At 37.9% G+C, this 16,671-nt stretch overlaps 1 pseudogene across 1 annotated transcript; it reads left to right on the plus strand.

Annotated features, from left to right (window-relative positions):
- Positions 1–4,931: 4,931 nt before the first annotated feature.
- On the plus strand, positions 4,932–5,382 carry LOC308430352 (large ribosomal subunit protein eL28-like; annotated as a pseudogene). Its single transcript has one exon. The product of its transcript is annotated as a large ribosomal subunit protein eL28-like (transcript).
- The last annotated feature ends 11,289 nt before the right edge of the window (positions 5,383–16,671 follow it).

The raw sequence follows: 16,671 nt of genomic DNA on the forward strand, positions 1-16,671 counted from the left end.
AAAAATTCCACCAGAGAACTTTTACAACTAATAAACAGCTTCAGCAAAGTGGCTGGCTATAAAATTAACTCAAACAAATCAGTAGCCTTTCTCTACTCAAAGGACAAACAGACTGGGAAAGAAATTAGAGAACTGAAACCTTTCAAAATAATCACAAAGAGTATAAAATACCTTGGGGTGACCCTAACCAAACAAGTAAAGTATCTGTATGACAAGAATTTCAAGACTCTTAAGAAGGAAATTGAAGGAGATCTCAGAAGATGGAAAGGTCTCCCATGCTCATGGATTGACAGGATCAACATTTTAAAAATGGCCATCTTGCCAAAAGCAATCTACATATTCAGTGCATTCACCATCAAAACTCTAACTCAATTCTTCATAGAGTTGGAAAAAGCAATTTGCAAATTCATTTGGAAAAACAAAAAACCTAGAATATCAAAATATATTTTCAAGAATAAAAACACTTCTTGGGGAATCACCTTCCCTGATCTCAAGCCATATTACTAAGCAATTGTGATAAAATCACATGGTATTAGTACAAAGATAGGCAGGTAGATCAATGGAACAGAATTGAGGACCCAAAAATGAACCCACACACCTATGGTCACTTGATCTTTGACAAAGGATCTGAAAACATTGAATGGAATAAGGACAGCCTCTTCAACAGGTGGTGTTGGTTCAACTGGCAGTCAGCATACAGAAGAATGCAAATCAATCCTTTCCTATCCCCATGTACAAAGCTCAAGTCCAAGTGGATCAAAGATCTTTACAAAAAACCGGTACACTAAAACTAGTAGAAGAGAACGTGGGAAGGAGTTTAGAACACATAGCCACAGGGGAAAGTTTCCTGTGGCTTATGCTCTAAGATCAAGAGTTGACAAATGGGACCTCATGAAATTGCAAAGCTTCTGGAAAGCTAAAGACACTGTCAAGAAGACCAAACTGCAGCCAACAGATTGGGAAGGGATCTTTACCAATTCTACATCTGATAGAGGGCTACTATTTAATATATACAAAGAGCTCAGAGAGCTATACTACAGAGAATTAAATAATACTATTAAAAATGGAGTACAGTGCTAAACAAAGAATTCTCAACTGAGGAATATTGAATGGCTGAGAAGCACCTAAAGAAATGTTCAACATCCCTAATCATCAGGGAAATGCAACCTCAAATCAAAACAACCCTGAGATTCCACCTCACACCAGTCATAATGGCTAAGATCAAAAACTCAGATTACAGTAGATGCTGGCAAGGATGTGGAGAAAGAGGAACACTCCTCCATGCTTGGTGGAGTTGTAAGCTGATGCAACCACTCTGGAAATCAATCTGGCAGTTCCTCAGAAGATTGAACATAGTACTACCTGAAAATCCAGCCACTCCACTCCTGGGCATATACCCCAAAGATGCTCCAACATATAACAAGGACACATGCTCCCTCATGTTTATAAAAGCCTTATTTATTATAGCCATGAGCTGGAAAGAACCATGATGTCCATCAACAGATGTATGGATACAGAAAATATGGTACATTTACACAATGGAGTACTACTCAGCTATTCGAAACAATGACTTCATGAAATTCATAAGCAAATGGATGGAACTAGAGACTGCCATCCTGAGTGAGGTAACCTAGTCAGAAAGGAAAACACATGGTATGCCTTCACTGATAAGCTGATACTAACCCCAGAAAGCTTGGAATACCCAATACCCTAGACACAATTCACAGACAATATGAAGCTCAAAAATAAGGAAGGTCAAAATGGGATGCCTCAGTCCTTCATAGAAAAGAGAACAAAACTCTCATGGAAGGAAATGACAGGTCAAGTAGAGAAGCAGGTATTGAAAAAAAAATATCACTCAGAAGTTGCCTCACCTGGGGATCCACCACATATGCAGTCACCAAATCCAAGCACTATAGCTGGTTTCAAAAAGTACTTACTGGCAGGAACCAGACATAGATGACCCTCAGGGACTATGCTAGCATCATATAGATACACCTAAACATGTTTGCAGTTAACCATAGGTCTGAACTTTGGAATCCCAATGATGTTGCTAAAGAAAGTATTTAAGGAGCTGAAAGGGGTTGCAACCTCATGGGAAGATAACAACATTATCAACCATCCAAACGCTCCAAAACTCCAATAGAATAAGACACCAACCTCTGTGTACACTTTGGGAGACCTATTGATCCAGAAGTGTATGTAGCTGAGGATAGCGGTGTCTGGCATCAATGTGAGAAGAGGCTTTTGTTGCAGAGAGGGCACATTGTCCCAATGCAGGAGAATGCCAAGGCAATGGGGTGGAGAGGGGGATCAGAAGGGAGTGCACCTTTATGAAAGCAACTGGAGGGGGAGGGTGGATGGAAGCAGGGCAGGGTAAAGGAATAACATCTCAAATGTAAATACAGGGTATCTAATTTTAAAAAAATGTAAACATGGCCATGTCAGCAAAAGCAATCTATAGATTCAACACAATCCCAATTAAAATTTCAACACAATTCAATACAGACCTTTAAAGACAATATTCATTTTCAATAGAAAAACAAAACCCCAGGATACCTAAAACAATCCTGTACAATAAAAGAACATCTGAAGATATCACTACCCTTAATATCTTCAAGGTGTGCTACAGAACAATAATAATAAAAACCAGATGGAATTGGAATTAAAAGGGTCAGGAGTCAAAAACCCAGATGTAAATCTACACACACCTAGAGACACCTGTTTTTTTGATAAAAATTAAACAGCCAGAAATACATAATGCAAAAAGGAATTTTCAACCAATGGTGCTAATCTAACTCGATGTCTCCATGTAGAAGAATGCAAATAGATCCATATCCATCATCCTGCATGGCTGGTATAGACATACAGAGTCCTGCCTACCACAACCCAGTGCAGCATGGGAGAAGGAAAACAGAGACCTGTGGACTTCCATGCCACTCACAGATAAGTCCTCAGGTGAATAACTCAGGCAGGTCATAGACACCCATATACCAGAGGATGTCAGCTACAGACCTGTCAGCTGCATTGCCAGCTTGTAGCAGGTGCCTATGCACATATGTAGCAAACAGTTGGGAAAGAGAAATAGAGTATTTTGAGCATTTATAAAGGGAAATGAACCTGGAACCTCAAGAGTGGAGAAGAGTAGCCTGTTATCAGTGGCCAGCCTTCTGCGGCCAAGCAGCAGCAGCAGCAGCAGCAGCAGCAGCAGCAGCAGCAGCAGTAGAAGCAGTGGTACGTGTTCATGTCCTTGCCACTGGGGACCATGTGTATGTCCTGGGGTTGTATAGAACTGTCTAAGGGCTTTGGAAAACTTGCCACAGCTCTTACCTGTGACAGGCCCTGCACCTCAACCAGGCAGCACAGTGGAGCTGGCCCTGGTGGCCATGGTGTGTCTGAGCCTCCACAAATCAGTGAATGCAGGAGAGCTGACCCTGCTACTTATCTGCTGTAGTGTTCAGCCAGCACTTCCTTCCTAATTAAGTGTATGAAGCTGTGAAATTATGCTAGAGTTGGACACTGAAGGCATTTGAAGTAGGGAATTTGCTTGACTTATCTTGGATAGCTACTTACTGAAACAAAGAGGAAAACATGCATCATTTGAAGTAGGGCCCATTTTATGAGTAGATGAAGAGTGGGTTTGAGAAGGCTCAGAAAACCCAAAAACATATCAAACTGCTTTTATATTGCCTTGCAGTGAAGGCCAAACTCTTAAACCAGGACTATTTCTCTACATGGTAAATTTCATAGAACACTTTGGGAAAGAAGAACAGGAGGTTAGCTGCTGCCTTTCAGCAGGTGTTCTAGCTGGGAATCAACACCATATGTGAATGGCTAGTTATTAATAATTTTAAGCCTTAGCTGAACATGAAAAGATTTGGGAAGCTTCAAAAATATTGATGCTTGGACCCCATATGGTGTCCCAACCACTGAAACCCGGTGCCTCTGAATTCCGGGGCTTCTTTTTCTGCACTATCAATTTATTTAAAAAGAAAGCTAGCACAATGCATGCAGAAAGGAGAAGGGGGGGATGAAAGAAAAGACAGGGTTGTGAGGTATCAAAGTAAAACTACAGTCTTGGCAGCCTGAAGAGATGCAGAGGGTGGTGGGCAGGAGTAGTAAGGGATACAGAAGATAAACTTACATGGGAATCTATTATTTCCCTGCATCAAAGGACAAGTTGCACACTGGCCTCCCCTTTTGTGTTGGACATAATAACTACTTCTCCAGTAGATGAATTGCAAAGCACCTACCAGACTTTGAGAGAAAATCATTAATGCTCTCTGTGCCTTTTCCTTTAGAGAGTGAACTTTTTCAAGGACTTGAGATTTCTTCAAATAGACCCCAGTAAATACTGAGAGATTTTTTTTTAGTTGTATGGATCTTATGATTTGCTTAAATTGTCTACAGGGACATATCTATTGAATTTTCTCATCGAATAATAATGTATCTGACTAAGTCATAATTCATATGACTGCATATTTGCTGATAATTGTTGATGCTATAAGCAAAGGCTTAGTTTGGCTTTCTACCTTATATTTATATAAAATATAAATAACATTTAGGACTAGGAAACAGTTTAAATTACGTCATTCTTGTTAGGTTAATGCCTTTTTGATACCGTGCTGAGCTAAACATTTACATCACAAGATTGTAAGCATTGAACAACATCAAAGGACAAAGTGATTTCAAGTTCTAGCCACTTTCTGGACACATGTTGTTATACATGAAAAATACAATTGGAAATGAGGTTGCGTGGAGCTTCCGAAAATGAGCATTTAGCTTTCTTTGGCAGAGCTGGAGAACCCTAGAGGTGGCATCCTAGCAAGTCCTGCAAGCTGTCGGGGTTTCCTATCTTCTACATAGATAAAGCCAATGGTGTCTCACTCTAAATTCTCTCTGAAATATTAATTAAAAAATGAGTGCTTTTTCTGTCTCCAGCCGCCATAGGGAGAGGAGCCGCTGCCATGTCCGCGCATCTGTAATGGATGGTCCTTCGGGACTGCTGCAGTTTCTTGATCAAGAGGAATAAGCAGACATGCATACGGAGCCCAATAATCTGAAGACCCGAAACTCTTTCTGCTACCACGGCCAATTCACCGCAAGACCGTCGGAGTGGAGCTCGCGGCTGATGGCACAGGGGTCGTGGTGGTTATGAAACGCAGATCTGGTCAGCGAAAACCTGCCCCTTCTTATGTGAGGACCACCATCAACAAGAAGGCTTGGGCCACCTTCAGCAGCACCAGTCACAGGAGCCTGAAAAAAAACAAGTACCGCCCTGATCTAACTATGGCGGCCACCCGCAGGGCCAGCGCCATCCTTTGAAGCCAGATACCTGTGGTGGTGAAGAGAAAATGGACCCACCCTACCAAGAATTCTTGAGCCCCACAGCACAGAAGCAATAAAGAGTTCACTGAATTGGTGAAAAAAAAAAAAAAAAAAACCAAAAAAAAAAAAAAAAACCCAACTTTTTCTTTCACCACTTCCCCACCAAATCAGGTGTCATATACCTGTCCCAGTGCTACAGCTCTCACGCTTCCCAAGAGGTCCACAGCAACCAAACAATGGAAAAGAATCTTGTCCAAACACCCATGCCTGCTGGAACAGCCCTGGGACCCCGCTGACTCGGAAGCTGCCGTCTCCACCTCATGCCCAAGCTCTACCTTTCTTCCACCCCCACTTCTCAACCCGGGTCAGATCATCCATCTGACATCCACCCAAATCTACAGCTTGCTAGGCTCCCAGGAAATCCATAGTAATAAAACGGCACAGGAGGTCCACAGTAACCAGGAACGCAGGAGGCCTCCTCTAACCAGAGAAAATACCACCTGCCTCCAAAGGAGACCAGCTCTAACTCAGCTCACAAAGCTCTACCTGACTCCAAGGAGGCCAGTTCCAAGCGGAGACACGCAGGCCAGTTAACACCAAAAAAGAACCTGACAGCCAGAGGCAAGAACACAATCATAAGCAACAGAACCCAAATCTGTAACACCAGAACCCAGTTCTCCCACCACAGCAAGCCCTGGATACCCTAATATGTCAGCAAGGCAATATTTCCACCTACAATCCCATCTCATAAAGATGATAAAAGGATTTAAGAGGATATGTAGGAAATATATAAAAAAGAAATATAGGAAAACACAGGCTCACTGTCCTGTCTGTTGCTCATATAGTTCCTGTCCTTCATGTCTCTGGCCATGTATATTCTCAGGCATCCTGTCCATTTTAAACCTGTGTTCTGTCTATATGACTGCGTTGCATAGTCATATTTAACAGGGAATGTAGGAATGCTGTTGATGAGCTGGTAAATTGGAAAGAATGTAGATTCAGTGCTCTCAAGAACTCGTAGGCTCTAAAAATTTGCCTGCCTTGAAAGAAAATCCAACAGGTCTTTTCTCTCTCCTTTATGGTACTTCTCTGAACAAGAAGAACTAACTTAGGGCTTGAGCCACCATCCCAGTGCATTGGTCTAGCCCCTTATTCTGGGATTGAGAAAGTGAAGTTTGACTGAAATTGCTCTTCAAGTTGGGCTTCATTTTTTCCCAAGTGGGTATTATAAGCATTTTAAGAGAACAGGATGGTAGCAATATCCAAACCTGCACAGATCAAGAATATTGGAGAGTTGAGTGGTTCCCACCTCTGTATGTGAGCTGAAGATGGACACTGGAAAAGGCTCAGGCTATTGGGATAAAAATGACCAGATTGGTCCAATTGTCCATGGGAGCTCAGGTCACACAGTCTTAGAATCGAGCAGGACAAAGGCCATGTTTTAGAGATCAGTTAACTTCTTATGACTATGTTTACTAAACTACACTGACGTTATTATACTTTTTAGATCAGAAAAATTGTATGCTGTACTTGAAGAGCTGAATTCTACTATGGATAAATGTTGTCAGTCCTTGCTTGGAAGTCTTAACTTTCTAGCTTCCCAGGGTAGGAGAAGTTTCCTACTTTATATAATAATAAAATAAGCATCTTGGACTTTGCAGCTGTCAGTTGTTTTTTCAAGTCTGGTTTGGGCCTGAGATGACATTGGCCCTTCTAGAGTTGACTACATTTTTTCCTTATCTGCAGACTATGCACAGTTCCCACAGCAGAGGGAGAGGTGTTGTGGTAATAAATGTACTTTTCACATTAAAGGTTTCTTTGTTAGTTTTCCTGTTAAGTCCCAGTCTTTCCCTGGTATACCAAAACTCAACAGTCTGTGTGATCCCAAAGCCATTCCACTGTGAATGCTTGTTACTAAAGGTGGCCCCAGACTGGGTTCCTGTCTACACTGTGTGCGGCAGTAGCCCATGTAGCTTTACCTAATGTCAGATTTGCAAGTGTTCCGCCTGTCTTTATGTTAAAGAAGACTTAGATATTTCAGAGAGAGAACTGGTAACTGTGCTTTTTTGCCCATCACATCCCCTGCCAGGGACTTTGCTTATACTTGTAAGTGGTGAGAGTTGGTGAACTGCTGCTGTTGCTGAAGGCATGGTGGACCTTCACTTTTTTCACAGTGTACTCACTAAATTGGATTGGGGAGGAGACTGACTGTACTCACGGTTAACTTGACGTATTAAAATAAGGCTATCCTGTACACACTTCCTAGTCATGCAGGATCCCTGTAGCCAAAACATTATATGTTCCAGCTACAGAGAGAAAACTGCTCTCAGATTGCGTAGCACCTCAGGGGAGGGAAGATAAATGGATAGGTAATGGGGTAAAGGAAGGATGGTAATTTTGTCATCCAGGTGGCTTTAGGGTCCTAAGGAGTAGAGAATAATGACACTGGTGAGTTCGGGTTGTATCTAGTTTGTATAGGAGTTCCCTGTAGATAAATTGCTGGTCCCCCAACCACTGTCCCCAATATGTAATGGCTGAATTAATCAACTGCATTGCATCTAAAGCCTTAGAACTAGTCAATTGCTCCTCCTACCCAATACCATATTTTTACCCTGTAATCCTACCTGTTCTTTGAGAAAGCATTGATAATTCTAAGGATAATCTTTATTTTGTTGTGCTTTTTAAAATAAATCAATTTGCACTGTAGAAAATAAAAGGAAATGCAGAAAATACAATCAAGTAGGTGAAGAAATTGAACCAAAGGGTTCAAGAACTAAAACTGAAAATAGAAACAATAAAGAAAACACAAAGTAAGGCAAATCTGGAGATGGACAACTTAGGAAAGAGATCAAGAGCTACAGATGCAAGCATCAGCAACACAATGCTAGAGATATAAGAGAGAATCTCAGGCATAGAATATATCAAGGAGATATTGACACATCAATCAAACAAAATACTTAGTATTAAAAATCTCCTAACCAAAAACATTCAGGTAAGTGAGGATGAAAGGAAAAGCTAAAACCTAAGACTATTAGGAATAGAGTACAGTGAAAAATCCCAACTCAAAGGGCTAGAAAACATCTTCAAGAAAATCATAAAAGAAAACTTCCCTACTTTCAAGAAAGAGATGGCCATAAATGTACAAGAAGCCTACATAAAACCAGATATATTGGACATGAAATTTTCTTGCCACATAACAATCAAAACACTAAATGCACAAAACAAAGAAAGAATATTAAAAGCTATAAGAAAAATAGGTCAAGTAACAAAGAAAGGCAGACATAAGACAATGACACCAGACTTCTCAGCAAAGACTCTAAAAACCAGTAGATGCTGGACAAATGTCACCTAGACATTAAGAGAACACAAATGCCAGCCCAGGATATTATACACAGCAAAACTTTTAATCATCATAGTTGGGGGACACGAAGACATTCCATGACAAAACCAAATTTAGACCATATATTTCTACTAATCCATTCAACAGAGGATACTGGAAGAAAAGTCTACAACACAAGGAGGGCTACTATACCCAAGAAACATAAGAAACTAAACATTTCACATAAAACCTAAAAGAAGAGATGCATACATACATAATACCATGTCTAGCAACAAAAATAACAGGAAAAATAATCATCCATTTTTAATATCTCTCAACATCAGTAGATCCAATTCCCCAACCGAAAGACACAAGCTAACTGACTGGATATATAAACAGGATACAGCATTTTGCTGCATACAAGAAATATTACCTGAGAGGAAAATGCTGGAAAAGGCTTTCTGAGGAAATGGTCCCAAGAAACAAGCTAGAGTTGACTTTCTAGTATTAAATAAAATAGACTTTCAACCAAAAGTTATCAAACAAGATGCAGAAGGACAATTCATATTTATCAAAGGAGAAATACAGCAAGAAGAAGCCACAATTCTAAACTTTTATGCTCCAAATGCAAGGGCAACCACATTCATAAAAGAAACTTTACTAAAGCTCACAGCACACATTGAAGCTCACACAATAATAGTGAGAGACTTACATTCCATACTTTCAACAATGGACAGATGAGTGAAACAGAAACTAAACAGACACAGTGAAGTTAATAGTAGAAGTACTGCACCAAATGAATTTAACAGATGTCTATAAAACATTTCATTACAAAACAAGAGAATATACCTTCTTCTTAGCACCTGATGGAAACTTCTTCAAAATTGAACATATAATGGGACAAAAATGAGCCCCAATGGGTACAAGAAAATTGAAATAATGCCATATATTCTGTCAGATCACCATGGACAAAGGCTAGACTTCAACAACAAAAACAATAGAAATCCCTCATAGTTCAGAAAAATGGAAAATTCTGCTTAATGATAACTTGGTTGGGGAAAAATAAAGAAAACAATCAAAGACTTTATAGAATTTAATAAAAAAGAAAACACATTATACTCAAACTTCTGGAACACAATGAAAGCAGTGTTAAGAGAAAAATGCATAGAACTAAGTTCTTTTATAAACAAATTGAAGATATCCCATATAATAAACTTAATATCACACCTGAAAGCTCTAGAAAGAAAAAAGCAAACACTCCCAAGAGGAATAGATGGCAGGAAATAGTCAAACTCAAGGGTTAAATCAACCAGTTAGAAGCAAAGACAATGAAACAAAAAATTGACCAAACCAAAAGCTGGTTCTTTGAGAAAATCAACAAAATAGATAAACCTTTAGCAAAACTAACTAAAGGGCACAGAGACAGTATCCAAGTTATCAAAATCATAAATGAAAACTAGACACATAGCAACAGAAAGTGAGGAAATTAAAATAATCAGAAACTAATACAACATCCTATGGTCTACAAAACTGGAAAAATCTAGAGTAAATTGATGATATTTTAGGTAGATGCCAGATATTAAAGTTAAACAATCAGGTAAATAGTTCCATAACCTGTAAAGAAATGGAAATTGTCATTAAAAATACCTTCCAACAAAAAGAAGTCCAGGACCAGATGGTTTTAGTGCAGAATTCTATTATACACTCAAAGAAGAGTAAACAGCAACACTCCTCAAACAATTCCACAAAATATAAACAGAAGGAACACTATCTAATTAATTCTGGGAACCCTCAATTACTCTCATACCTAAACCACACAAGGACCCAATAAAAAAGATAACTTTAGACCAGTCTAGTTTATAAATATAGATGCAAAATACTCAATAAAATTTTCACAAACAAAATTCAAAACCATTATTTACAATGATCAAGTGTGCCTCATCCCAGTGATTTAGGGATGGTTCAATATACAAAAATCCACCAACACAATACATTATATAAACAAACTCAAGGAAAAAAAGTCCCACATAATCATCTCATTAGATGCTTACAAAGTCTTCAATTAAATACAACATACCTTTATGTTAAAAGTTTTGGAGAAATCAGGAATTCATGACACATAACAAAACACAATAAAGCAATATATGGGAAACCAACAGCCGACATCAAATTAAATGGAGATAATCTATCATCAATCCCACTAAAATCCAGGACAAGACAAATTTGCCCACTCCTCTCTCTATCTATTCAATATAGAACTTACAGTTATAGCTAAAGCAATTAGACAACAAAAGGAGATCAGGATGATACAATTTGAAAAGGAAGAAGTCAAAGTATCACTGCATGCAGATGATGTGATAATATACATAAGTGACTCCCCAAATTCCACCAGAGACCTAAGGTACCTAATAAACAACCTCAGCAAAGTGGAAGGATATAAAGTTAACTCAAACAAATCAGTAGCCTTCCTTTATTCAAATGATAAACAGGCTGATATAGAAGCTAGGGAAACAATGCTCTTCACAATAGCCATAAATATTATAAAATAGCTTGGTGTAACTCTTACCAAGCATGTGAAAGATCTGTATGACAAGAACTTCAAATCCCTGAAAAAATAATTGAAGAAGACTTTGGCAGATGAAAAGATCTCCCATGCTCATGGATTGGTAAAGTTAACATAGTGAAAATAGCCAACTTACTAAAAGCAATCTACAGATTCAATGCAATCCCCATTAAAATTCCAACCCAAATTTTCATAAACATTGAAAGAATAATTCTCAACTTTATATAAACAAACAAAATCATAGGATAGTCAAAACAATGCTTAACAATGAAAGAACTTCTAGTGTAATCAGCATCCCTTACCTTTAAGCTGTAGTGATAAAAACATCATGTTATTTGTATACACAGAGAGAAGTTGATAAATGGAATAGAAGCAAAAACCCAAAAGTAAATTCTTACACTTATGGACACATGATTGTTGACAAAGAAGCCTAAAACATGAAGTGGAAAAAAAAGCATCTTCAAAAAATAGTGCTGGTCCAATTGATGGTCTATGTGTAGCAAAATGAAGTCAATCCATATTTATCAACTTGCATAAGGCTCAAGTCCAAGATACACTGAATCTAATAAAAGAGAAAGTGGGAAAGAGCCCCAAACTCATTGTCACAAGGGGACATTTCATGTACAGAACACCAATAGCTCAGGCTCTAAGATCAACAATTAATAAACAGGACTTCATGAAACTAAAATTTTTTTTTTTTTTTTTTTTTTTTAAGGTGAAACAGACAGTCAATACGACAAATTGGCACTCTATATATTAGGAAAAAAAATTCTTGCTAACATTACATCCAACAGAGGGCTAATATAAAAAATCTATAAAGAACTCAAAAAGTTAACCTCCAAAACCCATATAACTCAATTAACAAATAGGTTACAGAGATAAACAGAGAATGCAAAACAGAAGAATCTCTAGTGGTCGAGAAACATTTAAAGAAATGTTCAAAGTCCCTAGTCATCAGGGAAATGCCAATCAAAACAACACTGAGATTTTACCTCCCACCAATCATAATGGCTAATATCAAAAACTCAAGTGTCAGCACATGCTGGTGCGGATGTGGAGCAAGGGGAACACTTCTGAATTGTTGATTAGAGCACAAACTTGTATGAAGACTTTGGAAATGATTTTGACACATTCTCAGATAATTGGTAATAGTTCTTTTTAAGATCCAGCTATACTACTCCTGGGCATATACCCAAAAAATCTCTACCACATCACAAATACATTTGTTTAACTATGTTCATAGCAGCTTTATTTATAATAGTCAGGAACTAAAAACACCTAGATACCCCCTCAACTGAAGAGTAGACAAAGAAAGTCTGGTTCATTTATGAAATGAAATCTCACTCAGCTATTAAAAACAAGGCATGATGAATTTTTGAGGTAAATGCATGGAATAAAAAAATATCATTTTGGTTTTTTTTTATTTTTTAAACGACTTTATTTTGCAAAACAAAGATAAATGTACAGATTTTAAATATTTTTTGCTTAAAATTATACATTTCTGTCAGTACTGTTTTTTCAGACATTAAAATAAATTTTACATAAAACCATGTGAATATGTTTTTTAGTCAGTACTTGATTTTTTTTCAAGGGCTTGACAGTATGCATTGAAAACCTACTAGTTGCAATAAGCGTAAAGTACATGCAAAACAAAACGCAATATGGAAATAGTCAAAGTCTTCTTGTTTTGTGAATATATGTATATTTTTTGTTTTCTTTATTTCTTGGACTTCATACAGTCTGTGAGTTGTTTCTGGGGGAGTGCAAGCCTCTGGGGTTAGCATCCCACTATCAGTGACTGCATATTATGTCTGTTTTTTTGTGACTGGGTTATCTCACTCAGTATGATCTTCTCTAGATGCAGCCATTTTCTTAAGAATTTGGTTAAGTCATTGTTTCTGGTGGCTGAGTAGTATTCCATTGTGTATATGTACTACAATTTTTGTATCCATTCGTCTTCTGAAGGACATCTGGGTTCCTTCCAGCTTCTGGCTATTATAAATAGAGCCGCTATGAACATTGTGGTGCATATATCTTTGTTGTGTATTAAAGTGTCTCTGGGGTATATGCCCAGAAGTGGAATAGCTGGGTCTTCAGGTAGTACTATATCCAATTTTCTGAGGTATCGCCAAACAGATTTCCAGAGTGGTTGTATTAGCTTGCAACCCCACCAACAGTGGAGAAGTGTTCCTCTTTCTCCGCAGCCTCGCCAGCATCTGCTGTCATCTGAGTTTTGGATCTTGGCCAATCTGACTGGTGTGAGGTGGAATCTCAGGGTTGTTTTGATTTGCATTTCCCTGATGGCTAAGGATGTCGAGCACTTCCTCAGATGTTTCTCGGCCATTCGGTGTTCCTCAACTGAAAATGATTTGTTTAGCTCTGTACCCCATTTTTTAATAGGGTTATTTGATTCTCTGGTGTCTAGCTTTTTGAGTTCCTTGTACACCTTGGATATTAGGCCTCTATCTGATGTGGTGTTGGTAAAGATCTTTTCCCATTCTGTTGGTTGCCATTTTGTTTTCTTGACGATGGCCTTAGCCTTACAGAAACTTTGCAATCTCATTAAGTCCCATTTATTAATCTTTGACCTTAGAGCTTGAGCCACTGGTGTTTTGTTCAGGAAATTTTCTCCTGTGCCTATGTGTTCTAAGGTTTTCCCTACTTTCTCATCTAATAGTTTCAGTGTATCTGGTTTAATGTGGAGATCTTTAATCCACTTACACTTGAGCTTTGTACAAGGAGATAAGAACGGGTCTATTTTCATTCTTTTGCATGTTGAGTGCCAGCTGGACCAGCACCATTTGTTGAATAAGCTGTCCTTTTTCCATTGAATGTTTACAGCTCCTTTGTCAAAAATCAGGTGACCATATACATGAGGGCTCATTTCTGGATTTTCTATTCTATTCCATTGATCCACTTGCCTATTTCTGTACCAGTACCATGCAGTTTTCAGCACAATTGCCTTGTAATATAGCTTGAGGTCAGGGATAGTGATTCCCGCAGATGTTTTTTTGTTGTTGAGGATGGATTTTGCTATTCTAGGTCTTTTGTTATTCCATATGAAATTGCACATTGTTCTTTCCAATTCCATGAAGAAGTGGGTTGGAATTTTGATGGGGATTGCATTGAATCTGTAGATTGCTTTTGGTAGGATGGCCATTTTTAAGATGTTGATCTTTCCAATCCATGAGCATGGGAGATCTTTCCATTTTCTGAGATCCTCCTCAATTTCCTTCTTTAGAGGTTTGAAGTTCTTGTCATACAGGTCCTTCACTTCCTTAGTTAGAGTCACACCAAGGTATTTCATAGTTTTTGTAACGATTGTGAAGGGTACCTTTTCCCTAATTTCTTTCTCCACATGTTTGTCCTTTGAGTATAGGAAGGCTACTGATTTGTTTGAGTTAATTTTGTATCCGGCCAGTTTGCTGAACTTGTTTATCAGCTGTAGGAGTTCTGTGGTGGAATTTTTGGGGTCACTCAAGTACACTATCATGTCATCGGCAAAGAGTGATGTTTTTATCTCTTCCTTTCCGATTTGTATCCCCTTGATCTCCTTTTGCTGTCTAATTGCTCCAGCCAGGACTTCCAGTACTATGTTGAATAGGTAGGGAGAGAGTGGGCAGCCTTGTCGAGTCCCTGATTTTAGTGGGATTGCTTCAAGTTTCTCGCCATTAAGTTTGATGTTGGCTGTTGGTTTGCTGTATATTGCTTTTATTATGTAAATGCATGGAATAAAAAAAATATCATTTTGAGTGAGAAAACCCAGACCAAAAAAGAAGATGCATGGTATGTACTCACTTACTTAGATACTAGCCATAAAGTACCGGATAACCATCCTACAATCCATATACCCACTGACGCCAAATAAGAAGGAGTGCCCAAGGGAGCATGCTTGAATCTTACTCAGAAGAGGGAGTAAAATATTTGTTTTTTCATGACTGGTTTATTTTGTTTAATATACTTCAGTTTAATTCATCATTCCATAAATTTCAGAGTTTTTAGAAACAGTTTAATATTCAGTTAATATTCTCTTATTTTTATAGATGCCATATTAAAAACTCAACACATTTGTTGATGCACACTGATATTGCTTACATATCTTAAAAGTCGGGAATGATGCTACAATGACAGGAATGCATATGTTTATTGAGCCTGCTGATTATGATTCTGTAGATACATACTGAAAACAGGGATCCATAAATTATATAGTAATTGTGTTTTCACTATATTCAACATTCTTCTATATGGTTGTCTCACATGTCTGTATTAACTTGGATTCCTACCAATAATGTAAAAGATTTCTTTTTATTGCACAGTCTGTTGAATTACTGTCACCCTTGTCTTATACATAGTCATTCTAAGAGATATAATATAGCATCTCACCATAATTTTAAACTACATTTTTTACATTCTTAAAATGGTTAAGAACTTCTGAGACATTTCATTTACTGTTTCCGGTTTTCTTTTTGTGGATTAATTTTTTTCTTACAACTTTATTTTAAAAAGATAGAGATACATTACAGATTTTTAAAAGCATTTTGGCATAAAACTATATGAACATATTTTTGCCAGTACTTCTTTTTTTTAAGGTTTGATAGTATGCATTGAAATCTTACTAATTTTTCTCTGTTTAACCATTTTTCAACACAGCCTTTGTAAATGTAACTTTCTTTCACCTAACTTAATTTTTTGTCTTCCATACTTACTGTTGAATAAGCTCACCCTTTCTAGGTATTCCTGAACTCTGAATGCCTGGTTCAATTCAGCTGTTCTAGTTTAAACTCTTCTCCAAGCTGAACTATTCAAATTGGCTTCTCTTTGAATTGCTGTGCTGTGAAAAACTGCCTCTGAATTCCAGGAACTCCACTGCAGTAACTGCACTGAACAGCAACTGCAATGAACGGAACTCAACTTAACTCCACTACATGCATTTTGTGAACTCAGATGAACTGTATTCACTGAGATGCCCTCTCTCCCTGACTCACTCTACACTGCCCATGAGTATCCTCTCTCTCCAGTGTAATCTCTTAATATTTGGACATACGTTTTCTCGGACTCATCCAGTCAAATCTTTCTCTTATTCATCACATTGTCTGTCCTTCAGTTAGATGTCACTTTCAACCATGGCTGCTTCCTTCTACAAACTAAACTTATCTTTATTTGGGAGTGGGATATAGCTAAGGACATATCTGTATTAGTTAGATCATACTGTAATCCAAGCATGTCTATATTCTGGATGGTTCAACAATATCTTTGGATGATGTTGGATTAAAGTTTCTCTACAGGCATGTGATTGCTTTAACCAACTTTTATTTTGTCCCATGCAGCACCCATTTTCCACTTATTTCTACTAGTTATTTTATATTTTCAGGTGTTGAATTTTTTTTTGCCCGCTTTGACTGATTTTATAGATTATCTGAGGTTTCTATTTCATACTTCTGCATGTAAGCATTGAGTTTCA

The sequence above is a fragment of the Micromys minutus genome (assembly GCF_963924665.1).
Source record: "Micromys minutus genome assembly, chromosome: 15".
NCBI lineage: Eukaryota > Metazoa > Chordata > Mammalia > Rodentia > Muridae > Micromys > Micromys minutus.